Genomic DNA, 26,651 nt, shown 5'->3' with positions numbered 1-26,651 from the left:
CAGCTACCTAGCAATGATGGCTTACAGAGCCACGCCACTGTCATCAGACATTAAGTCCCCGGCAGAGTTACTCAACAGACGAAAAATACGGACACCCCTAGTATCCAAGCAACAACTTGGCGATGAGCAGACTAGGACAGCCATACAGAAACAGAAAGATCATTCTAAGGTCTGCTATGACAGGAAACATAACAGACACCACTCCCACCTACATGCAGGACAGAATGTCTATGTCCAGCAGGAAAAAGCAAAGATATGGGAGCCTGGAAAAATTCAGCGCTCCAGCGTGACACCCAGATCCTACATAGTTGAATCTGAGAACGGTAACACCTATAGGTACAGGCAGTTCCTCAGACCAGCTGGGAGGAGATCAACAACCACAAATAGATCCGACCAACCTCGCCCCAGCGACTCTCCACCGGATCCCACCCAGAAGGAAGGTCCCCCCACCTAAACAAACCGAACAGCCGACCACCGAACAACACTCCAGCGGCATGCCCACACCTGAACTGAGAAACTCACCCCCGAATTAAGAAGATCTCAGAGACGAGTGAATGCTCCTCAGAAACTGAACTTATAGGTTACACTATCCTAAAAAAAAAAGAGACAATACCATTACCCTAGAACAATGGAGACAAGCTAAATAATATATTAGAGACTATGTTATCCCTTAATCAGATAAAGGCTAAATATCGCCCTTGGACTATATACATATATATGGAAGGGAAGGGATGTCATAATATAGGCTAAGAGACTATTAGTCGCCTAGAGTTATGCCCCTTGGCCCGTGACGTATGAATCTCGTCCGTTGTTGTTTCTCAGTGCAACGTTTACTACTAGACAATAAAGAACGCATTTTACACCACCTTCGAGTCTGTTTATCAATGCTTCCAAAGTATGTATTATCACGACACACGGTAAGTTTGGAAAAAGGTGTAATAAATAATAAACTAGACAAAATACTGTTAGAAATTCGCTCAATATATGTTACCGTGACATAACTTGACATATATTTGGTGGTTTTTAATAGTATTTTGTCTAGTTTATTATTTATAACACCTTTTCCTGAACTTACCGTGTTAAAGAGAGAATCGACCGCCATCTTGAATTTTCCAATACATCGGTAAACACTGTATGCTTTTCGAGCTGAATAAACATGTTAAATTGAATAAAAACACGAAAATTATATCCAGTTTGGTAGAAAAGTAACTTATCTTGCCTTTGATAACATTTATTTGTTATATATTTGTTTTTTGACAACTTTTTCGAATCTATGTGTACAGTAATACAAACCCCAATTTTCGTATTCAGCATAGTCGAAACCCCATATAAGTTGTCATTTAAAAAAAAAATGTGGAGGTGGATCTAATCTAAAAAAAATACCTTTTATTTTTTATTTTTACTAAAAAAGATGAATTTCTTCTGTTATTATTTCAGTAAGAACGAATTACTATTTCGTTATTTTTATTACTAAAATGTTTCGCTATCCTTCTTACTAAAATAAAATTGTTCATTCTTGTTTTTTTTTCCATGCTTACCTGCTAATTATGTTTTTTTTTCATTACTACGAATTACTACTGCGTTATCTTTCTTACTAAAATAAAATATAATTATTAATTCTTTTATTAATTTTTTTTTCACTGAAAATGAATTAAATAAATAACGACATTAAAAAAAGCTCCATTTTTTTGTCAAATAACAATATAAATATGTAATAAACAATTTTCTTTTTTCGAACAGAAAAAACATTTGAAAACCAAAACATTTATTGTATAAAAAATATACCAATATATAATTGTAAAAACATTATTTAAAAATATGCACGAGAAAATATAATTTTAATAAAACAATTTTGTAATGAAAACAGCATTTAATTTTTAGTGAGTAATTTTTTTTTTCGAACAAATAAATAATTTAAATTAAACATTCTTCGAATTAAAGCAACTTTGAAGGGTCAACAACAAATTAATAATTTTAATGGAACATAAAATTTGTTTCATTTGATTATCTAGTTTAAGAGAGAAAAAAAGATAGAGAGGGGGGGCACCACAGTGTCGTTGTTAACAACAATAGCAAACAACAATAACAAAAACCTATTGACGTCGTTCGTTGTTGTTATAAATGAGGAAAGGAAATGATGAGGAGAGACGAAGAGAGAGAGAGAGAGAGAGAGAGAGAGGGGGGGCACAGTGACGTTCTAGAAATGCTCGTTTGGGTTGATGACGCATGCGCCGACTTCAATCTGACGAACCCTTTGTCCTACTCAGCATCTAAACTCATGAGGTCACAAGGCTAGATTTATAGATTTAAATTTAACAACAATAACAATATCAATAATAATCAACAGAATAATAAGTAAAAATAAAATGTAACAATTGTGTTTAATAACAAATTTGTTAGGGAGAAGAGAAACCCAGTAGAAAACCCGTTTTGATGACGCAATGTGTTATTCGACCTTGACGAGCTCAGATTCACTTAATTCTGCCCTTGAAAGCGAATAAAAAAAATACGCAACCCTTAAAACATGAACGAATGTTTCCATCAAACAAGTCAAGAAAAAGAGGATTCTATAAATGTAAGTAGAATATTACTTGAATTATTTCGACTTTTTGTGAATATGTTTTTTTTTTTAATTTTAAAAAAATGTCGCGGTGAGGTGGAAAGCAATTTTTGGAAGGGAAATATCGGTAATTGGGATTAAATAAAGTTAATCTCTTTATAATTAAGAATGAATTTAATCTAATTGAATATTTTAGGCGATTTAAAAGAAGGGCAAAATAAACTAGTAAAGAAGATTTTTTTCATCGTACGAAAATAATGAAATTGCGAGACGAAAACCTTGTTTACATAATTGACGCTTTAAAATAACGTTCCTATGTAGTAAATATTCCAAACGTGAAAACATACCCGTGTTTAATAAATCTAGCAAAAATGGTCACATTTTCACGAAATTTTCGATATTTATCTATTTTAAAATTAAATTACATATAAAATGCAGGATTGCAGGGTTATGGTGAATAAAAGGAGATAGGAAGTTTTAAACACACCGAATGCGTCTCTCAATGTAACTATGGAAGCACAGAATCGATACGATTTTCAATTATATTATATTGTGAGAAAATAAAAAATAAAGAGGATTGCTTACAAGGTGGCACCGGCCTCGGGGGCAGAATTCCAATCTGAGTGTTTAAGAGGACAAGTCTTATATAGACTTGGAGGAGTAGTGGGAGGTACGAATCTTTTGTTATAAAAGGAACATGTCTCTGACTCATGGTCAGTTGTGTTTATGTAGTATTGGCGAACAGGTGGCACAAACTTTGTTACTCGCTTCTCTTCATGTTACCTTACTTTGTTACTCGATCCCAGTAGGGGGGGGGGGTCACATAGGCCATCCTTTGCAACCCCTCGAAGCTTAAGCAATCACTTAGTAATCCCCTTTACCCTCAATATTTTTTCCGATATGATGTTTATTTTGTTTAAACTTAATTAAACAGTTATTTAAATAGACATGGGTACTTGAACAGTTTGATCAAGACATTATAAAATGAAAATATGGAAAAAAAAAGAAGGTTATATTGCATGTATCCGTTATGAAACAAAGTTCTCCGAAAATTTTTTTTACTTTATTTCATCAAGTAGATTTTTGTTTTTTTTTTTACAGTGAAAAAACATTTTGTTATGATACCGAGCAAAAGTTTTGATTTTTAGAAAGAAAAGCTAGGATTAAAGATGAGGAGGGAGTGTCGGTACTTTAAGTTGAGTTATTTCCCCCTGGCATGTCCAAAAAATAAAAAATGGCAGACTTCAACATCCTCTCATAAAAACGTGTTTTTTCCGCTGTACAAAAAAAACCTAGTCAATCAAATTAAGTGAAATTTTTTTTCAGAGATCTTCCAAAAGGGAAACGTACAATAAAGCCTTTTTTTTTTTTTTTTTCAATATTTTCATTTTAAAATTTTTTGATTAAACTGTACGAGTACCAAGATATGTGAGGATTTTTTTTTTTTTAGCTTTTTCAAATATAGTTAGTTTTTTTATATAAACCTGTGTAATCGATTGTGATCTTTTTTATCAATTATTTTTTATTTTTTAATCGCATTTCTTTTTATAATTTTTTTATTCTTTAATCACATACCTTTTCAAATGTTATATATTTTGTCAAACTATTTAAATCTTTTAAAAATATATTATTTACAGACATGAAAAAAACTATGAATGTGTCACATTTTTTTACAGTTTAAAAATGTGAATATGAAACAGTTTAAAAATGTGAATATTTCACTTATGTTAAAAAAATTCAAACAATGTAATTAGTATGAGTCAAGAAGATGATATTGCCAAAACAGTTATTTTTAAATCGGCGACGCCACAGAAATTCCTGTAGGTGACTGTGGAAATTTTCTGAGTTAGTGCCTCTCATAGCTCTTTGTTTCACCTTACGTAGACTTCACGATCCTTTAACTGAATTTGTGTGTACTTTCGGATCATTCAGGTTCACAAAATTTTACTTGTGATCGACCACAAAGTGATTAAGTAGGGCATTATATGATCGCCAGCCATCAGTTATAATGCGTGATCCTGGTTGAACATAAATTTTCTCTCATCAATTTCAGTTGTTCGCCTAGGAGCCCCCCCCCCCATTTTGACAGGATTGTCAATTAGGTACACGCTGTAAATTTCACGCAAGAAACTGTACCAGTCAATGATACTTCACCTACAAACTCCTGTTCGGTTTGCTGCATTGACTTGCGGCTCTTCTATTTATTTTATTTGGTGGTAACACCAGAAAATCAACTCAATTAGAAAATAGATTTTATTTTTTAAAACAACAGTAAAGAAGTAAACATATTTTTAAAAAAATATTATGGGATGTGTATTCTCTTTTAAAAAATATTATGGGATGTGTATTCTCTTTTAAAAAATATTATGGGATGTGTATTCTCTTTTAAAAAATATTATGGGATGTGTATTCTCTTTTAAAAAATATTATGGGATGTGTATTCTCTTTTAAAAAATATTATGGGATGTGTATTCTCTTTTAAAAAATATTATGGGATGTGTATTCTCTTTTAAAAATATTATGGGATGTGTATTCTCTTTTAAAAAATATTATGGGATGTGTATTCTCTTTTAAAAAATATTATGGGATGTGTATTCTTTTTTAAAAAATATTATGGGATGTGTATTCTCTTTTAAAAAATATTATGGGATGTGTATTCTCTTTTAAAAAACTACCTGCTTCAAGAACCGTCATAAAATGTGTTTTCAATCGATATTTATTCAATAAGGGACCAGTTTTCCTTCCGAGCAAAAAAGGGTGAGTTTTCCAGGTACCAGTTTTCCGGGGACGAGTTTTCCTAAATACATAATTGACTATCATTGTCAATTTCCTATGACACGGCAATGCCTTGAGTAAATTAATATGCATGATGGCCAATAATTTTTAACAATGTAAGAATGTTTTGTAATTAAACATAAAATAACCAAATTAAAACAATATTGAAATCACAAAAACAACAAAAAAATTAAAATAATTTTTAACAATGAAAGAATGTTTTGTAATTCAACATAAAACAACTATGACAGTAATAATAATAATATAATTGCAAAAAACATTCTGTGACAGTAGAAAGTCTTCAATTGTAATAGTTCTCTCCTCTTGCACAGATTCTCTATGCTAGAGAGTTCATAGATGGCTGATGAATAAAGATGTGTAAAAATACACCTCCTGTCTAGTTTTAATTTACTATTAACAACCAAGTTCGTATTACATGGTGGCAGCGAGCGAAGAACGAAACCAGACAGACAATAAGTCACAGACGGAAACAGCGGTAACCTGATAACCTCACAGAGTGAGTACTTAATGAAAAAAAACTTATTTTGAAAAAAAAAATATTTTGGAAGCGAAAAAAAAAAAAGATGATTTCTTCCAATATCGCGTTACCAACACTGGACTGGTCTAACGAGAATAAGCACAAGGCATATAGCGAATGGGTTGATTTTATGGCTTCTTATTTCATTATCAACAAAGTTGAAGAAAACGTGAAATACAATAATATTTTAATCAGTACCGGGCCAAAAGGTTGCGAGCTTTTAAAAAACGCTCAATTTTCGAATAAAGAAAAGGAGAATTCTGACAACATATTTTCAATATTCGAGACACACATGATACAAAAACCAAATAAATGGGTCGAGAGGTTAGAATTTTCTTCAATGGGGCAAAACGAAGACAACATAGACGACTACATAGTCAAACTTAAAACGAAAGCGGACAGATGCGATTTCGGGAAAAACAAAGATGAACGCATTTTGGAACAAATTATAAAAGGGCTTAGGAGCGCTGATGAAAGGCGTAATTTAATAGCCAAAACTGAATTAACCCTCAAATCAGCCATAGACAGTATTAGGGCATATGAGATAACCACAAAAGATAATTCTCGATACAAAGTTGCCAACGAGGGGAAAAATGAGATATATCACGCGGTATCTACAAAAAATAAATCATACACAAGATGTGGCAGACATCACAAAAATAGAACAGAAAACTGCTATGCCTTCAACAAAACGTGTAGAAGATGCAATGGCTTACACCACTTTGCACAATACTGCCTAACGAACCTACAAGGTCGGAAAAACAGAAAAGAGGCACAGAACTGCAGCGGAACGAGACAGGGTAGAGAATCAAACAACTACGAAAAACACTTTTACCATAAAAAAGAAATAAACTCAACATCGAAAGAAGACGAAGATGATGAATTGTTCGAAAATACCAAATTATTTTTATATACTATTGGTGCAGAAAACGATAATCGAGATGAGATATTCGCGAATATCGACTGCGAGGATGCATGAAATAAAAACACAAATTAAGGATGAAAGTCGACACAGGCGCAAACGGAAACATCCTACCCGTCTGGATATTTAAAAGAATATACAAAAATAAATATGGTGACCGAACATTAAATAAACTAAAAAATGGTCCAAGGGAGATAACTCCTGGATATCAAAAACAAGAGTTAACTATCCACCATGGATCGATCATCCTAAAAATAAAACATAAAAACTCAGCGACGATAAAGCAAAGTTTTTCATATGTGACAGTGACACCACAATATTAGGTCTTAGGCCAAGCATCCGACTAGGTCTAGTAACCGTCAACTGCAGCATAACCAAAGGGCACTCACCAAAACAAGTACAAAATATAGAAGACCTCACTGACAGATTCCAAGGGACAGGGAAATTCCCAGGCGTCCAAAAAATACATCTCATTGAAGATGCAATACCGGTAGTACAACCGCCAAGAAAATTCCCAGTGCACCTCAGAGATGAACTAAAACAAGAATTAAACAAAATGGAACACATGGGCGTAATAAAAAAAAGTTACAGAGCCCACAGAATGGGTCAATGCCATCGCATGCAGCAAAAAAAAAAATGGAAACCTACGGATTTGTCTAGACCCCAAACCGTTAAATAAATACATAATAAGGACACACCATAAAACGCGAACACTAGAAGAAATCTCACACAAATTGGCGGGTGCAAAACACTTTTCAAAACTGGATGCAAAACATGGCTACTGGGCAATGCAACTTAAAGAGGAATCAAGCCTACTCACCTGTTTCAACACTCCGTTTGGGAGATACCGATATTTGAGATGTCTGTTTTGCTTAAAGATGTCACAAGACATTTTCCAACAAAAAATGGACCAAATATTGGAATCATGCAAAGGAGCCATAGGTATATCAGATGATATATGTGTGTATGGCAAAACAATACAGGAGCATGATCAAAACCTGTTAGAGACAATGGACACTGGCCGAAAATATGGCCTAGTCTTCAACAAAGAGAAATGCACCATCAGGCAAAATCAAATAAAATTTTATGGTCTCATCTGGGACGAGAATGGATCTTACTCAGACCTCAGCAAATGCAATAAAATAAAATCAAAACCAGCACCAACTAACAGGGAAGAACTGGGACAAGTCTTAGGTATGATACAATACCTAAGCCCCTTTATACCAGATCTCAGCACCAAAATAGCACCACTGAGGTCATTACTCAAAAAGGATGCAGAGTATCAGTGGAGCGAGGCACATGACAAGATGTTCCGAATGATAAAAGACTACATCCACGATAAACTTTGCTTAGCATACTTTGATCCCAATGCAGACACAACTATCCAAGTGGACTCAAGCATGACTGGGTGCAACACTTATTAACAACAACAAAGTTGTTGCCTTCGCGAGCAAGAGTCTGACCGAAACAGAATCACATTATGCAAACATAGAATGCGAACTACTAGCAGTAATATTCGGATGTGAGAGATTCCACACATACATATATGAAAAAAAAAATATTTGAAACTGACCACAAGCCACTAGAAAATATTCAGAATAAGAATATAGCGCACGCACCTCCACTGCTACAAAGAATGTTATTAAGATTGCAACCGTACGATGCACAAATAACATACAAACCAGGAAAAGAAATGTGTATCCCAGACTATTTGTCAAGAAACCAACCAACCTTAGGTAAGGAAATCGAACTTGACGTAAACATACACACAGTTGACATTACAGCTCAGAAACAGATCGAACTACAAAATGCAACTGAAGTAGATGATGAACTCAGAACACTTAAAGAGGTGATACTAAATGGATGGCCAGATGACGTAAAAAGTACTCCTAAAATAATTAGAAATTACTGGTCACTGAAAGAATGCCTATCCGTACAAGACGGTATGGTCACAAAGGGACAATCCATAGTCATACCCAAAACACATGGTACTAAAGGGAATCCATGATGCTCACCAAAGCATCAAAAAAAGCCAACTTAAGGCGAAAAACAGCGTGTTCTGGAGAGGAAAGTTCAAGGACATAGAAGATCTAGTAAGGACGTGCAAGATCTGCAGAGAAAAAAAATCAAAGGAAACTGATCATCAAGGAACACGCAACCATTTCAGTTGCTGCAGATATTTTTGGTTTTAACAATCAACAGTTCCTACTGATCGCTGATCAATATAGAAAGATACCCTTCGTCAAAATGCTGAAAAGCACAACAAGCTTAAATTGCATAGAATGCTTCAAAGCAATATTCGCTGTTCATGGCATACCTGAAAGGCTATACACAGACAATACAAGATATTTTGTCTCTAACAAGAACCACAATTTCGCCACAGAATGGAAATTCACTCACATCACATCAAGCCCCAGGTACCCACAATCAAACGGGTTCATAGAACGAATGGTCCAAACTGTAAAAAGAACATTCACAAAAGCCAAACAATCTAAAATGGATTGTCAAATGGCCCTTTTATGCCTCAGATCAACCCTACTTGACAACCACCTGCCATCCCCAGCAGAAATCCTATACAATGGGAAAATAAGAAAAAACTTCTAACTTTGTTAAGCACAGACAACCCAAGAGATGAGGAGATCAGACAACATGAGTAAGTTGCTGGAATCAATATTAAATAGAGAGATAGTAAACAACCCCAGCAGAAACAACTTTCTTAGTGACACACAATATGGTTTCCATTCTGCAAGATCTACCGCAGATGTGCTAATGGTTATATCTCACAGGATTAGTGAATCTCTTGACAAAGGCTTCCTTTTTAGGGCAATTGCTCTTGACATATCAAACGCCTTCGACAAGGTATGGCATAAGGGCCTACTTCACAAGATTTCCAGCTACAGTATAACTGGAAATGTTTTCTCAATAATTAAATCATTTCTCTCTGATAGGCTCATAAGAGTAGTGGTCGATGGACAAAAATAGAGGCCTGCAGTATTAATGCTGGAGTCCCTCAAGGGTCAATCCTGGGCCCAACTCTCATCCTGATCTACATCAATGACCTCCCTAAACACATACTTAAATCATTCGTTGACATCTATGCTGATGACACGACCATCTACACACATCAAAGGCTGTAAATGACAAGGTTTTCTCTGATTCTCTCTCCTCTGATCTCGAGCGCGTGGTTCAGTGGGGGAAGTCGTGGCTTGTTACCTTTAATGCATCTAAAATCAAACTCCTATCTTTACATCATCAACATTCTGATCCACATCTGGCATCAATTGAAATGGATAGCTCTCGTCTGGGAGAAGCCCCCTGTTTTGACAAGCTTCTGGGTTTGTCCTTTACTCCTGATCTGAAATGGAACATGTACATCAAGTCTATTGCCAAGGTCGCTGGAAAGATGGAGGGATCCTTCTACCGCTCCAGAAGATATCTCACTACTGATGCAATTCTCTATCTATATAAAAACCAAGTACGTCCAAGCATGGAATACTGCTGCCATATCTGGGCAGGAGCTGCTAAAAACAGCCTATCCTGCCTTGACAGAGTACAAAATAGACTCCGTGGCTTAGTGGGGGATGCCCTTTTCTCTAGCCTGTAACCTCTCTCCCACAGAAGAGACGTTGCGAGCCTATCCTTGTTTTATCATTATTTCCATGGCAGGTGCTCGTCTCAACTCAAATCTCTGGTCCCCCCCTCGCCAATCTTTCATGAAAAATACCCGTCTAGCTGAATCCACTGTGAAAAATTTCCCCCACTCTTTATCTGTGCCTAAATCAAAACGTGGATTCCATGAACAAAGCTTCTTTCTTAGAACTGCATGCCTGTGGAACTCTGTTCCGTCTGCCTGCTTCCCACCTGACTACAAATTGGATGTCTTCAAGTCCAACATTACCAAATTCCTTATGAACCACCCCCTTAAGTAAATACTTCATCAAATCTCCACACTAACGTACTGTACTTGCAATAACCCTTATGTCTGAGTGGCTTCCAGGCCTTGATAAGTGGTGACCACCGTGTAAAAAAAACAAAAAAACAATTGTGTGCAAGAAGCAAAAAACAGCAACAACAATAAATATGCAAAAGAACTAATTGTTGGAAGCAAAGTGGCAGTCCTACAGGAAGATGACAGCTGGCAACCGGCGACGGTAATCGACAAATGCACGGAAACACGCAGTTACATCGTCAAGGTGCAAGGGGACGGAAGATTGCTGAGGCGCAACAGACGACATCTGCAAGAAATATATAATCCTCAAAAACGAACTGCTATAAACGCACGCATTCAAAACACTAGTCGGGATGATACAACACAAATGCCCCAACAAAGCCCTGACTCACTCGAAGCAAATATTCCGTCCGAATATCAATGACAGAGACACGCCACACGACAAGCAAGGACAACCAGTGGAGGCAAACTAACGGTCAGAGGTACCAACTCGAACCCAACCCATTAGAACAAGGCGACCCCCCCCCCACAAATACAAGGACTTTGTAATGTACAAATACACAAATAAAAGACACCTATCTGAGAGGAGGGATGTGACAGTAGGAACTCTTCAATTGTAAGAGTTCTCTCCCCTTGCACAGATTCTCTATGCTTGAGAGTTCATAGATGGCTGATGAATAAAGACGTGTAAAAATACACCTCGTGTCCAGTTCTCATTTACTATTAACAACCAAGTTCATATTACAACCAAATTAAAAAAAAATATTGAAATCACAAAAACAACAAAAAAATTAAAATAAATTTTGCAATAAATACAAAAAACAAATTTGACTCGTTTAAATTATCTCATCTTATAATCTTATAATCGTTTTTTGGTAAAAACAGATTTAAAAAGTATTTTTTTAAAATTTGATTGATTTTGAAGCTCATTTTTATTACATTACATGTTTAGGAAATTTCAATGTTTATAGGAAATATTTATTTTTTGAATGAAAATTTGTAAAAAAAAAAGTGGGTGACAATACGGATAATGGCAAGAAAAAACTCAACAGGAATTGCCAAATAAATTGACTCCAAGGTGCATGGGTGGATGAGCAGTGGCAGCTCGTGCCGGAAATTAGTGGGGGTGCTGCTTCAAAAATTTTACGTATTTTTTTAATATCGTGTAAAGGAATTCGAATATATAAATAAATATTTAATCAAATAATAAACAAGCATTCAAATAAATATTCAATTATATAACAAAGACAAATAATCAATCAGAAATGGATAATACGCAAAAACTTTTTTATTAAAAGGATTTTTTTTAATTATGTACACTTTACAGAATAAAAATAATATATATATTTATTCCTTTTAAACTTTTCAGATTAAATAAAAGTTTGCGTTTTTTTTTTTCAAACAAACGAAAAACATTTAAAAAAATAACTTATTTTTTATAAAAACAAAAAAGAAAAACTTTGAAATTTTCCTGCCTCCCTACGAGGGTTAATTTAGGAGTTTACTATTTGAAAATAGCGTTTTATTTAATAGTTTTATTTACAACATTTTTTTTTAAATATGTATTTATAACAAAACGTATTTGTAAATAAAATGGAAAATAAAAAAGTTTACATTTTTATATAGTGGGCAAACAAACAAAAATATTTAAAGATATAAAATTTTATTTACAAATCTTTTAGCAACTTGCTTTTTATATAAAAAGAACAAACTTGGCTATTTACTGACCTTCCCATGCCGGTAAAGATCGACATAAAGTTGAGATTCATTATAAGAAAATAGGATGTCATATCATTCAACCACGGTAGTGGTTGAATATATGCTTAAGTCCGAAATTGAATGAATCGAGACACATTCAAACCCCCACCACTAATTCCGTTCGCAACCAAATTTCAAACAGGTTATATAGTTGGGTAGAACACCTCATTAGCTACATTTTGAAAAAAATTTTTCGAAAATTGGTTCAGTAGAAAAAAAGTTACAACAAAATATGTGGGTTCACAATCAGGAGAGTAAGTACATAAGTGACTAACGCTTTTTTTATTATTTTTCATAACTTTTTTTGTATATAAATATTTTTTACTACGATTTTGCCAATAGGACATGTTAGCGTAACGGTTAGAGTACCGGGGGTTGGTGGAAAGATTTTAGGTTCAATCCCGTATATCGTTTTTTTTTATAATTAAAAAACCAAACTTTTTTTTTAATAACTTATTTTAGTTTAACTCTCCTTATGATTTTATAGCAAAAAATGGTGAATTTATCGATTAAAAATATTAGTGAATTCTATGATATATATATTCTGTGAATGAACTCAAATTTTTTGTTATCACATTTGATGAAAATGTAGTCCCATTTTGGCAATGCGTCTGACCAATGATGCTTTTGAACCCGCGACCAGCACTGCGATGTCATCAGCAGCAGTATGGGCATAAATATTCCTATTTTTAAACTCCTTTAAAAGAGGATTCAGCATACAGTTCCATAGTGAAGGTGATAAAATCCCACTTTGGGGGTTTCATTTAACTACTTCCCTTTTAACAGTTGCCCTCAGTAGTTCTACTTGAACTGTTCTGTGCCTCACCATATACTCAATCCATCGGATGAGTACTGGTGGCACATTGAGTTCTCGTAGCGACTTGAACATACTACTGAAGGGTATGTTGTCAAAAGCTCCAACGATATCTAAAAAGACACCGAGTGCCATCTTCTTTTTTGTTAGTTTACGCTCTATACAGATCACGAATTCATGAACCGCAGTCTCGGTAGAGACCCTGGCTCGGAAACTACTGTGATTGAATGATAAATATTGCATAAATGTGTGTTTGAGAGCTATTTTTTTTTTACAATCATTAATAAATATTATAAATTTATATATTAATACAATAGCAATGCCTGGAAAAATCATGGATTATATGGAAAAATGCGTGCATGAAAAGTAATATTCTTAAGATTTTATTAAACCTGGAAAAGTAAAGGACAAGAAATTCAACCTGGAAAAATAAAGAAAAAGATATTCTAGTAAAGTAAAAAATAAGAATTTTTTTAGACTTAAAATATTGCAGCTAAAAATAAAATTTGAATATTGATAAATATTTTATTTATTATTTGCATATGTTGTTGTTTATTGTTGAGTTAGAAAGAATTAAATGATCCTAATTATGATATAATAAAATTATTAATTTTTATGTAAATAATAAAATTATTAGTTCCATCTACTAACTAACTAACTAATGAATTAATTTTATTCAAACAATTTTCACTACATAAATATATGCAAATAATAGGGGGAAATAAGTTCAATCCAGCGACTGACACCCTTTCTAACTCAACAATAAACAACAACATATGCAAATAAAAATAAAATATTTATCAATATTCAAATTTTATTTTTAGCTGCAATATTTTAAGTCTAAAAAAATTCTTATTTTTTACTTTACTAGAATATCTTTTTCTTTACTTTTCCAGGTTGAATTTCTTGTCCTTTACTTTTCCAGGTTTAATAAAATCTTAAGAATATTACTTTTCATGCACGCATTTTTCCATATAATATAAGCATTATAAAACATCGAATTTTAATGTAGCTTTCTTCCCCAAAAAACAAAAAAATTAAAATTATCTCAGTCCAGAAGGATTTCTAATTACTTTTTTTAATGCGTATTATCTGACCCATCTACTAACAAATTCAATGTAAAGTTTAAAAATGCATAATTATAAAAAAACTGTGTTTTTGTTTTTTTTTTACTTACAAACACATTTTAATTAAAAAATCTTGTGTAAAAAATCCATTTTTCAAAGTGTAAAACTTCTAACATTGTCCTTGTCGGAGGCAAATAAATGCTAATTTTTTTATATCTAAAACATACACGTTAAAAAGATTTCTAACTAAAATGTATTTTCAACATAAACTGTTTCTTCGCGTTTTTGCTTCTAGAAAAAAATGTAAACAGTTTTTTTTTGTAAAGTTTAGTTTTTGCAAAATAAATAGCATTTAAAGAAACAAACAAAAAGGCAGGTAGATGGCAAAGTAACTTTATTTTTATGGTAAGATTTATTTATTGTATATTTGGTTTTTACCCTTGGCCGCATGTTAGCTTCACTGCTAAATTCTCAAATACTTTTGATAAATAAAAATAAACAGTTTCTGCATATTATATATTTCCGTCTGCTACCGACTTAAATCGCAACGCTAAAAGTGTGCATATTAAAAAAAAAATAGCACAATATTTTATGTACAAGAACACGTTATGTGCAGATTTTAATAATAATTTTTAAAAATATAAGTAAACCTACTTTTGTTTTTCAATAACAATGTTATCATATCTATACAGGCGTACACTCTCAGCAAACAACGAATTTCACGACACGGAACTGCGCTGATCGACAGTTCTTCAAAGAGGCTTTCATCGGCTGCCTAAAGCGTCTAATCCGCGCATGCGTACAAGAGAATTTCATTAAGAAAGTGTAACTGTGGATTTCACAGCGCCAAGCAAGTTTTATTTTTGTTATTATATGCATTTGGAGATACCGACATTAAAGTTAATGATTTTATAATGTACACATAGAAAAAAAAAATAAATAAATAAAATAAAATAATAATAATAATAATAATAAACAAACGTATTATTTTTAATTTTATCATTAATATTGTGTAGAAATAACTTGGGGGTGCTGCAGTCCCACAGCCCCATGCACGAGCCGCCACTGTGGATGAGTAAAGTTTTAGAAAGTCAACGTAGCAGCAATTCGGAAAGAATGCCACTGCTACCATGTTCCTTTTATTGTTAACTTGTTCTCCTGCAAAAATAACAGGTGTCCATCGGCTATGATTATTTGTAAGTAACTTTAAAATAAAGTATAAAAATAAATTAAAATTTCACAAAAATTCAGAAACTGACAAAATTTTAATGAAATTTTCTGTATTTATTTATTTACGATTACAGATTTAAAACAAACAACATTTTATCTTAATGAAATATTAATGTTTTATCTACCCCCCCCCCAAAAAAAAAACTTCAGGGTTTTAGCCTGAGCTCAATTCTCTTTCTTTCTTTCTTTTCCAAGCTTCTCGGTCTGACCTTTGTTCCTAATCTGATTTATCATTATTTTTATGGCAAGTGCTCGTCTGAGCTTCAATCCATGGCCTCCCTCCTTATCACGTTTTCACGAAAAACACTCATCTAGTTGAAACCCATATCAATAATTTCCGCCAATCTCCATCTGTGCTTGAACCCTAGCATGTATTCCATGAAGGAAGTTTGTTTCTTAGAACTGCATGCCTGTGGAACTTTCTTCCATTTCAATATTGTTGTCTTCAAGTTTAACGTAAACAAGTTCTTAGTTCTTGATAAGCCGTCCCCTTAAGTAATCCAATTTACCAAATTTTCTCTACTAATGATTACTACAATATTATCTCATTGACTACTATACACTCTTTAGCACTTATCCTTGAGAGGCTTGAAGTCACTCAATTTTATAATATTAGTGCTGTTTAGGCTTGGTTTTAAGGGCCTTTGGTATTTACTTTCAATTTTTTTTACATAGGAGTCATTTGTTTACATGACTGCACTAATATTATAAAATGGAGTGAATGATTGCAGTGTTCAAAAGAAAACTTTGACACATTGCTTTATCACCTTGCTCTTGTAGCAAATGTGTGTGACTCGAGGAGGCTTTCACTGAGGCAAGGGTTATAGCAATCAAATCTTCAACTTTGTATGTTAGCAAAATCCTTGTTGATTGTTAAAGGGTGTATGTTGCTGTTAATGATTTCCAGAAACTATTTTGAATTAGAGCTCATAACATCCTGCATTCTTCATCTGTGGCTGTCGTCTCAACAATCTTTTTTTATGTAATATTTTTTTTTTTTTTTTTTTTTTTTTACAAAGGCATCACCACATTATCAAGGCCCAGAGGCCACTCAAGGATAAGGGTTAAAGAGTGTACAGTAGAAATTGGTCAATATAGTAATCATTAGTAATGAAAATTTGGTAAATTTAATAACTTATATGGAACGGCTCATCAAGAACTTATTTACTTTAGACTTGAACACAACCATATTGTAGTCAGCCGGAAAGCAGGAAAACGGAAGACAATTCCACAGGCGTGCAGTTCTAAGAAAGAAGCTTTGTTCATGGAATCTACGTTTAGGTTTAGCCACAGATAAAGAGTGGGGGAAATTATTGATAGTGTTTACAGCTAGACGAGTGTTTCTTGTGAAAGTTTGGCGAGGGGGGACCAAAGATTGAAGCTCAGTTGAACACTTTCCATGAAAATAACGATACATCAGAGACAAACTCGCAACATCTCTTCTGTGAGATAGAGGTTGCAAGGAGGAGAAAAGGACATCTCCTACGAGGCTACGAAGTCTATTTTGAACTCTATCAAGGCAGGACAAGTCTTTTCTAGCAGCTCCTGCCCATATGTGGCAACAGTATTCCATCCTTGGACGTACCTGGCTCTTATATAGGTAGAGAATAGCATCAGCAGTGAGATATCTACTGGATCGATAGAAAGATCCCACCATTTTTCCAGCGGCCTTGGCAACAGATTTGATATACGTGTTCCATTTAAGATCAGGAGTAATGGTCAAGCCCAGAAGCTTGTCAAAACTTGAGGCCTCCTGAAGACGAGAGCCATTCATTTCAATTGATGACAAATGTGGATTAGAATGTTGATGATGTAAAGAGAGAAGCTTGGTTTTAGATGCATTAAAAGTAACCAGCCACTCCTTTCCCCATTGTACTACGTGCTCAAGATCAGAGGAGAGAGAATTGGAGATTCAGTTTCATATATCAACATTCACATTAAGGTGGATTTGACTGCAGTGTTGATTATTTGATAAGGGTTTTTTTCTGATGGGATACTTTCTGGGTATCCAGATATGTTTTTTCTCGAATCTGTACATTATTGGCCTTTCTTTGGAATTTAACAGGTGCAAATTTTAATATTTTATAACGTCTGGTTGAAAAACATTTTTATTAGTAATGCTATCACTGCCACCAGTCGTATCTGACATAAAAGGTACTCCTCTGTTGCAGTGTTGAATCTCTTTGACTGTACCAGTTAAAAGAGTAGCCTGTTTGTTTCTAGCATGCAGGTCTCCTGTATTTAATTCCAGATTGTGCCTGGATCTTCCAATCTTTATATAGCCTTGTTCATTGCCGTTTGTGGTATTTAATTTTGTCACGGGTCATTCTGGTTTTTAAGTCACAACATGATACAATGTTTGTGAAGCATTTCTTTTCTGATATTGTTCATTTATTTCCTTGCCATCAAATTATAATCTACATAATTCATTCACTTTTTAAAATTTTATCCACTCCAAACAAAACATTGCCACTTAGATGTAAGCAAGTAAGATTCTGCTGCCTATTTGATTTGTTAGGGTATTTAGGTTGAGGGGCATATATGCATTCAGAGATGACTATTAGAATAACTGCAGTAGAATGAGTTTGCCTAAATTTACAGTTTGTCAAAAGTATTTAACATTTATTAACCAATGTTAACCTCCTTTTATTTATTGTGATTCTTTTGCTACGTGCCTGATATTAAAAAAAAATGTCTTCTGCTACAAGCAATCCATATTCCACAGCACTGACTCATTGAATAAATAGATCGAAATCCTTTATATATCACAAAAATATATAATCACATTCAGTATTGTCAAAGCTGTCAACTTAAACAGATGTTATAATCATTGATTCCAGAACATTATTTGCTTATGCTTTAATCTAATGTTATAAAGAATCATTTATTCCTGAACGTTCTTTGCTTATGCTAACAATTATTAATCAAACTCTTACATTAGTATAAAGAACAAAGTGGAAAATGAGACAAACTGAGCAATTTTTGACAAGCATTCAAATCAGCATTGCACTCCATCTGTCAGATATGCAGCATGAATAATATTTAATCATCTCTGCCAAAATGAATTATATCTTCTGCATATTCAAACAAATTGAAATGATGTCTCCATTTTCATTTTTCTTTTTCATACTCTTTAAATAACAGAAACATGGCAAGATGAACAACTTTAAATACTGAAGTGATTGAATGAGATTTTTGTTCCTCATTTTCTACTAGCGATCTTTTAATAACTTGTCAGTAAGATGTTCTATTGCTGCTTCCATGTCTCTTTGTTACTCTTCCTTAGTTTACTTTTCTGCCATAAAAAAAGATCACTGAAAACAACTGATTCTCTTACAAAGGTGTTACTACCTTGCTCTGTCTTACATAATTAAACATTGCAAAAGTATTCCTCAAGTTGACAGTAAAAAAAACTCTCACTTATCAAGTTCCGGTTTTTCCACCAGGCAAAAGACCAAGTTCATCGACATCAGTTTTGTCAGTCTCATACATTTGTTCCAAATGCAATTTGTCAACAGCAAATCACTATCTTGTGAATAGATCCAAGAAAACTATGGTACTTTTAAGGAAATCTGCTGTTTCACTTCCTTACTTTTAAATTCTTTGAAAATGTGATAACAACAAACCATCTTGCTGTAAACTGTTCTAAATTTCCACCGGAAAAAGTTCATTTCCTCTTGTTTTGCCAATGATTCTTGACAAGAAAATTAACTCAGCCCTTTTAAAAAGGAAAAGGAACGTGTGCAAAATCACATGCCATAGAAACGTTTACTTTAATGCAAGTTCATTGACATCAATTTTGTCAGTCTCATACAGTTGTTCCAAAAGCAATTTGTCAAGAGCAAATCACTATCTTATGAATAGATCCAAAAAATTATGAAGAATATCTTTGTATTAACTGGTTCTTTGGGGTAAACCTGATGTTTCACTGCCAATGATTTTAGACAAGAAATCTAAAGAGAACTTGAACCCACCAAACTTCTTGCAGATTCATTTTTGTTGTCTACTTAAACCTATCCCAAGTCTGACATATGGCATAAAACAACATCCTATTTCACCTTATTTTTTCTCTTGTTAATCATTGCTAATTAGTTCTACTTTTGTCACGGACACAGATATCCCATTCAAAGTATATCCATTCATTTAGAAAAATACAGCTAACCTGCTTTTCCTATTGTAATTTTATTTCTCTCTCCTGTTCATGGCTAACCTTAAGGATTTTTATTTCCCTTGGAAACCACTGTTATCGTTCCTCTTCATTTCACTCCAAACAGATTTTAATTAATTCTCAGTTTCATCAGAGTTGCAGACTTAAAGTCTTTTGACAATACAACCACCTTCAAGTATTTACTATCACAAATTTTCCGTCAGTTTCAAGTTTCCGTTTTGTAACAGTCAAAAGATTTTTTACATTAATTAGTAAACCTGATTTTTATTTTACTGTTCATACTACAACACAATTAACTTTTTCATTGGGAGAAAAAGCAAAAATCAAGTAATACACATTAATTTTGGTTAAAAAACTTCTGCAAATTGTGAAAATTGTTTAATATTAAAAGTTACCTTAAACAGGAACCTCATAATGATGACTAGAAAGAAATAGGGCATAAAATTATAAGTTTTTATAATTCTTACAGACCTGCATGAAGCTGAGTCGGGGTGGATATCCTCTGGTAAGAATCTTATGACTCTAGGACAGCGCTTCACCCTACGTTGTAACACAATATAAAAATAAAAATAAAATAATGACAAGTGTCGTCCACGATTTGTGACCTATTTGACACGTCTGACGTTCCCATTAGCACATTTTGTTCCGAACGATTCAAACTCAAAGCAAGTATGACACAACGCTGAAATCTTAAAACACAAATTTTATTCAGCATTCTTAAATTTAATAACTCACCGCAATAGGTTGGGGTGAGGTCGGATGATAAAAAGGAAACATCATAAAAGAAAGAAAAAAAAAACAAGGTGACAAACAAAAAAAAAATAATACAAGAGAAAATGTATATACCATTTCCATTATGGTATGACAGTTCGGACAAGGAGCGGGGATATCGGGATGGGGAAATCATAATAGTCACTTGACTTTATCCAATTGGACTTTCGTGTTTCATAATGTCTTCGCAAAATTCACCATTCGCGAGATTTTTCCTGTTTGGTTACTTCTTGGATGGGGACGTCCATCGACATGACGATATTTTTGTTCATCGCAACTCTCTTCTTATTCATCTTTAATATTTTTGCCGTGAACTTTTCATGATGTCCATTCTCGGCCGAAAGAATTCAACCATTGTTTATTTTAGGGAAATCTGTTTACGTTGCACTTTGGGCATTCCTGAGCACCACCGGCTCATAGCAAATTTTTGTTATTTTTCTTTTTTATTCATTATTCGTTCGAACGTAAACAAAATAACCATTTGACAATGTTCACTGCTCTCCACAGTCTCTTTTTCCTTTCTATTTTTTTCTTGCCTCTCAATATTTTTATACGAATGCTATCCTTTATCACTGTTAAAAAGAACGCTCAGTTCCAAACTGCATTTTTTTTTCGTCTGCGTTGATTTCACTTTTTCTTTCTCTCTCTTCCCTTTTCATCAACTTCGCTGATAGTGGGCTCTCTTGCGCATTGCATTTTCAGAGGGAGGGAGGGAGGGATGTGTGTGTACGCCTCAAATGCTAGTGCGTTCATTTGTTTGTTATTATTTTTTATTTATTTTTTTGTTTATCTTATTTATTTATTTATTTTTAATTTAAATTCACCGTTCGCTGTAGGCAAGGGGGGAGCGCATGCTTTAATATTTATTTGAATTTGAATTCACCGCTTGCCGTAAGCGTTCCCTAAGAGATAAAAAAGATATTTCTTATTCCGTTATGATTATTTACCAATTTATCAACCGATATCAACCAGCCTCTCTACCAATATAACATAATACATTCCATTAGTTGTTCATTTTTTTTTTATTTTTTATCTTCAGATTCATTGTTTTATTTTTTGGTGTTAAAAATATATTAAAAAATTATAATTTTATGAATACATTTTTGAACAACAAATCGTAATACTTCACGTCTTATTGTGCTGAACCAAACTAAATTGATTTGTTCTGTTTTACAGACTTTTTCTGGAATAATTTACTGAATTTTTTTCTTCTCTCATAAATCAAAATGTAAGTATAATCTCCATCTAATATTTTCATTATCTGCTCACTATTTGTTTTGAAGACATTCAGTTGTTTTATTTTTAATTTTGGAGATATTAAGTGGTTGAATTCTTGTAAAAAGACTTAAGATTTTTTCTTTTGGTAGTAAAATATACTATAAAATTATAATCCTATGTATATATTTTTGACATATTTCCTCACATCTGTTATTAAATTAAAACGATTTCCAAAACAAATCCAAACTTATACAAATAAATCTAACTGCATATACATTTAGCCAAAGTGCTTAAACATATTTTCATAACTTTTAAAGAAAACAGTCTGCTCAATATTAAATTAATTTTTGAATGACTATTATTTTTATTTGTAAAAATGTTTAGTATTCCATATTTTTGAATGATTATTTAAGTTGTTTTTATTTTACTTTTTTGATTTGTAGATTTTTGTAACACAAGTTTTGCTGTAACATCTATTTATTTGAACACCACAACTTTCATGAATGTTCTGATCAGTTTCAACATCACAAATGTAAGATTTATTTTTGCTGTTTAAAATATAAGTAAAAAATGAAAATTTTATTAATACATTTTTACCAATGAGAAAGAAGAATGATTTACGTTTTTTATTGTATTAAAGCCATTTTTTTTATTTATTACTACCAACTTATTCCAGAAAATTTAAACTACGCATATCTATTGTTAAAATCCTCAAGCAAAGCTTCGTAACCTTTAAAGAAAAAATACTGCTTTACGTTCAAATATTATTTTAATAACAGGTAATTATTTCTATTTGTAAAAAATGTTATATTTTCATTATTTCTTTAATGATTATTTTAATTGTGTGAGTTTTATTTTTTTGGAATTGTTAATCTTTGTTAGGTCTTCTACTTTTAACACTAGAAACTTTATGAATATTTTGCTCAGAAATTAATATGTCCGTAATATTTGCGAAAAAAAAAATATGAAAGTTTTAAAAAGATAAAGTAAGAAAATAATTGTGTTCTGGATTACTGAGATAGTGATTGATACTTTATATTTATTTCTATTTTTAGAAATACTTGTCTCATTTAATTTTCCAACGTTTATAAGATCTTACTTTTAACCTTCTTTTAGTGTATCTTGAACTTGAAAATTCTCCAGTTGAATTTGGAAATCTCTACTGAATTTCATGAAATCTTTATAGTTCATTCTATAGAATAAAAAAATCAGTAAAAAAACAATTAACAGTAAGTGGCCCTATTGAGTCAGTCTACTATAATGCTGCATTAACAGGCTAAAAAGTCTATAAATCTTCAGTGTATATTTTATAATATAAAATCATTAAATCGTTAATATTAATTTAATAACAGGTAATTCTATAGAATAAAAACTCAGTAGAAAACAATTGACAATAAGTGGCCCTATTGAGATAGTTTTAATCTCTGCATTAACAGGACATAAAATATGTAAATCTTTAGTGCATTTTTTTTATAATATAAAATCATTAAATCATTCAATGTTTATTCCAGAATCATGAAATCTCGAGTGTTTTCCACAAAATGAAAATTAGAAAAACAACCATTATTTTACAATTAAATTGATCAGCTTAAATGCATTAGTTAGTGGCTGTGACAATAAACTGGCCATGTGACAATATACAGCATGTCATACAGTGCCTACCTTGTTAACGACAATTAGTTATTGATTCATCTGTGAGTAATTCAACAATGACTACCCCGACATTTTGTATGCATACCAGAAATACAATCAGATACACAAGTTTTTTTTGGATGTTGTTTAATGCTAACACTGTTAGAGTTCTTCACAGTTGTAATTGTCATTTGTGTAGATACTTGGAGAGTAGTGGATGATATATATTGAGTGTTTCAAATAAAATATACCTTCATTCTCAATCATGTTTGGGGTATTTTATTTAAGAATAGAAAACCATCAAATCTCAAAACTTATTGAAGCTGTTAACTGAAAGCGTATCAAGGGTTCACAAATATTGGTTTCATATGTGACAAATGCATATATGTTGTGGATGCATTACAATATTGCTTTCTTGATTTGGCTTATTATAAACTATGTCCAGAATAGTTCTCATAATTTGCAGAATCAGGTTCACAGCATATCGCACTCTAGATAAGTAATACTTATTGCCAAGATAAACTATGAGATGATAAATCCAAATTTATCTTTGACAGGCTCATTAAGGTAGGCAGATCAAAGATCTAGAATCACAATATTTGTTATTTTTGGTGCTAAAATAGGTATCCAAATTTTCCACATCAACAGTAAGGATGATTCCCTATTAGTCAATAACACAGCCAACGTTTGCTTTATTACTACAAGTGTTCCCCTTTTCATTCCACTGTAAATATAACTTTTTTAGACGTAAAACTCCATTATTTCTCTCTGTACTACTTGCAGACCATGAACATATGTATGGAGACAATCCGTCAATGTATGAATATAATCAGTCCATTTTCTTCATCAGGAATAACTAACACGTGCTTAGCTACCTTAATCCATTTGATAAAAGATTGATATCTGTACTCATTACTAAACTATTATAAGCTTTAAATTACAGTTGTTTTTATAGAAGCAATACATTCTATATTTCATACTGATAGTCGAGCTATTATACCTGACACAAAAGACCCTATGCCAATTAAATTTATACCTTCATAATTAAAAAAAACGAGTCCTCATGCGTATTTTATATTTCAATTTTTTTCTGTGAAAAAGATGAATAATTTTTTGGTTTTGTTTTAGGGCATATCAGGGAAATTATGGTGATTTATATATTCTTCAATTTCTTACAAGTTTCAGACATTTATTTACATTGTTGAACTAAAAGCATTGGAAAATGCAAGATTTATTTCGTGCATCAAGAAACATTAGTCAAAATGTGTTGCAAAATAAAGATCATAAATGCTATATTTTTGCTTCTCCAAAAGAATCATTTATTTTTATAAACTATAAAACTTTGTAAATTAAAAAACACTAATTTCTTAAATTTTGAAAATCAGTAAGGAAGATTTTGTAGATATTCAGTTCGATATCTATAAAAACAGAATTCATTTTCTAAATAGATAAGTAATTTAACAAATATCCTGATTATATGTTTTACTTTAATTAAAAATTAATTTGGAAATTCTTTAAAAATTGAGCATGATTATTTAGTTGTGCAGACATTTATCTCTAGTTTATCGATTTTGAAAGAAACAGTGTATATGCATAAACATCTTAGTATTTTGTAAAGAACATGTATAAAATTAAATTATTTCATGAATTTTTTTTTAATTTTACAGATTATCCAGCAATCAATACCATGCAAACTGCTCAAAGTTTAAAACTGGAAGACAAGAAAAATATTATATTTAGAATTATACAAGTTTTTCTTTTATAAAATGTATGAAAATATATTTTTAAAAAATCCTGACAACTGTTTTGCTTTCATGAATAGAATTTTATGAAAATATATTGAAAAAATCCTGACAACTGATTATGTATTTCTTCTATTCTTACGCTTATTAACTGTGGTACTAGTTAAAATAATTATCGTAAGTGCATATGACTAATCGACTCATTGACACTTTCATAAATAGAGTGAATAGTAGAATAAGAAAAACTTATATGAGACTTTTATAATGACAAATGTGTATTTGTTAATTTAATCGAATTTGGAGAATCTATATATATTATATTAATATGTAACATGGAATTATCATCTTAGAAAATGCATAACCATTCACTGATTCTATCATACATTTATTATTCATCAATACACATCGAATATTGATTTGATGTGGATTTGTTCGGTTGTATAGTGAGCTTGCACATAGAGTAGCACATATATATATATATATATATATACGTGTTATCGCATGTCTTCATTGAAATATAATTAAATGTAGAAATACTGAATATACAATATTCATCAATCTATTTATTTGAAGTGTAACATTGTGAAACGTTTTCAATGGAAATGTATTTTATAAACATGTAAAAACTAACAACATTTTACTAACAACTGTTTATGTATTTTTCCAACTCTTGGGCCTCTCAAATAAAACACTTGTATGAATAATTGTCTCAAATACATACATAGTTTTAGCTGCATCTAATTAATACATTCATTAGCCTTTTAATAAATTATTGAAAAGAAAAATTCTGCTAATAGGGCAAATTTATGCTACCCTGATTTAGATTGCAAAAATGGTTGTTTTTATTAAATTATAATACAAAGAAAGTTATATTTAACTGAAGTTTTAGATATCTATATACATTACGTTATTTACATACGGTGTAAAAATCATCTTAAAAATAGATAAAGTCTCTGTTTGGGTCACATTCATAGACCTAATCGCCTGTGCACACAATTGGTAGTAATTACATTTAAAAACATATATTTTCATGTAAAAATATAAATTGCAAATGATTTATTAAATTTTGAATCCATAATACATAAACAGAACTCTTTCTTATTCTTGTCATACTAAAATAAAAATATATGAAAAATAACGAAACTTATTCAGCTAAAAAAATCGTAAATATATCAACTATGAAAAAAAGCAAAAAAACAGATACTAAAACAAAACGTTATTCTTGTGAAGTATGTGGCTCTTCTTTAAAAAGTAAACAAAACCTGGCCGTCCATATGCGAATACATACTGGAGAAAAACCATATTCCTGTGAAATATGTGGTGCTTCTTTTACACGGAACGAAAACATGATACAACATATGCGAACACATACTGGAGAGAAACCATATTCTTGCGAAGTATGTGGCTCTTTTTTTTCATCAAAAAGCAATTTGGCTATTCATAGGCAAAAACATACTGGAGAGAAACAATATTCTTGTGAAGTATGTGGCTCTTCTTTTTCAATAAA

At 32.2% G+C, this 26,651-nt stretch overlaps 1 long non-coding RNA gene across 1 annotated transcript; it reads left to right on the top strand.

Moving 5' to 3' along the window:
• Positions 1-2,184: 2,184 nt before the first annotated feature.
• Positions 2,185-25,203, top strand: LOC145269382 (uncharacterized). The gene is made up of 4 exons (XR_013865020.1): positions 2,185-2,575; positions 21,729-21,780; positions 22,214-22,302; positions 25,070-25,203. It is a non-coding gene; the product is annotated as an uncharacterized LOC145269382 (long non-coding RNA).
• The last annotated feature ends 1,448 nt before the right edge of the window (positions 25,204-26,651 follow it).

The sequence above is a fragment of the Euprymna scolopes genome, chromosome 45, assembly GCF_053919585.1.
Source record: "Euprymna scolopes isolate OS-2025 chromosome 45, ASM5391958v1, whole genome shotgun sequence".
Taxonomy (NCBI): Eukaryota; Metazoa; Mollusca; class Cephalopoda; order Sepiida; family Sepiolidae; genus Euprymna; species Euprymna scolopes.
This window is presented reverse-complemented; position numbering and strand designations above follow the sequence as displayed.